This window comes from Meriones unguiculatus, chromosome 7, assembly GCF_030254825.1.
Source record: "Meriones unguiculatus strain TT.TT164.6M chromosome 7, Bangor_MerUng_6.1, whole genome shotgun sequence".
Classification (NCBI taxonomy): domain Eukaryota; kingdom Metazoa; phylum Chordata; class Mammalia; order Rodentia; family Muridae; genus Meriones; species Meriones unguiculatus.
The window spans coordinates 103,926,390-103,927,722 of NC_083355.1; the positions used below are offsets into that span (position 1 = coordinate 103,926,390).

At 50.2% G+C, this 1,333-nt stretch overlaps 1 non-coding gene across 1 annotated transcript; it reads left to right on the forward strand.

The window, feature by feature from the left end:
- Window positions 1–322: 322 nt before the first annotated feature.
- Window positions 323–456, forward strand: LOC132655658 (small nucleolar RNA SNORA17). The gene has a single exon (XR_009593449.1). It is a non-coding gene; the product is annotated as a small nucleolar RNA SNORA17 (small nucleolar RNA).
- The last annotated feature ends 877 nt before the right edge of the window (window positions 457–1,333 follow it).

Below are 1,333 nucleotides of genomic sequence, written 5' to 3' on the forward strand. Positions count from 1 at the left end.
CATCAGCAAACACTTCTAAAGCAATGTGTTCAAAATCAAGAACCTTTTCTTCCCTTGCAAAGTATATCGTGGTCTCCACACAGTACTTCCCTCAATGAACAGTCTCTGCATGCTAGTCATCATGCCATGAATGCAATAACCTTTCTAGAGCCTGCTTCTGCTTGGTCACAGATAATATCTCCTGCTCTGCTCCTCAAACACTGTAAAAACCATAATCTCCCTCCATCCCAATCTGAGTGTGCTGACTTTGGTGTCTTGGGTTATCCCAGCAGCCCTGAAATGGGTCATCCTGTGGACAAATTTCCTTTAAGGGTGATATGATCCTCCCCCTAGAGGCATTGCAGGTGCAGCTGCTGTGTCCTATGTGCTTCAGTAGGTGGCAGAGAAGAGAGAAGCTACGTCTAAGCTCAATGTTCTGACCTGTGAGCACCTGTGAATAATTAGCAGCCTAACATTTCCTGATAAAAACGAGATCCCAAGACCACCAGCAGACTGGCGTCAGGGGCCCCAGACAGGAAGCTAGCCTGAGATGACCGTCAGTGTGGTGTGATGCAGACCTAGGGGGACAGACCATACCTGAGATGACCCCTGCCCTGGTGCCATAATTGATGGGTGGGGCATAGCACTCCTGAGGCCATTGCTGAGATAACCCCAGATATTTAGAGATCCCAGGCACCACCAAGAGGAGCAAGTAAGTGGTGGAAAAATCAAAGGGAAATAGAAACAAAAGGATGTGGGCACAATGAATAAAGGCAGTACTAGAGACTCAAGAATAGTGAAGAATGGACTGAAGTGAGTAGCTGGAGATGCCACTGAGGACTATGGTTAGGATCCTGGACTCTGCTGTCACTGGTGGCCACATCTGGCTCTGCAGAAAGAGGAGTCTTTTACCACCAAAGGCAAGACGAGTCTCCCTGGTCTGGACTGCCACCCAGGGACATGTTGATATCTGAGGGCCGTGCAGAACTGACTCTACCCCTCACCTGGGCATCCTCATCTCATCATAAGAGAGCTGCTCTTGAAGTGTGTGAAAGCAGGAGAGCTGACCCTGCTCCTAGCCCACTTCAGTACTCAGGAGAGCAAGACAGCATATTGCAGGAGTTATAGGCAAGCCAAGCCCAAGGGTATGAGCAGGGGAGAGCTGGCCTTGACACTCATCTCCTCTGTAGCAGAGAGAACAGAGAAATGTCCTCTTTCCCTCTCTTTCCTTGACACCTGAAGCAGGTGGAAGACCTTCCCCTCGGGTCATGAGAGCAGGAGAGCCCCTTACCAGCTGCAGTATTCAGGAGAGTTGGCCCTAAACCTTACCTGGACAGACTGGGGGTGGGGGCAC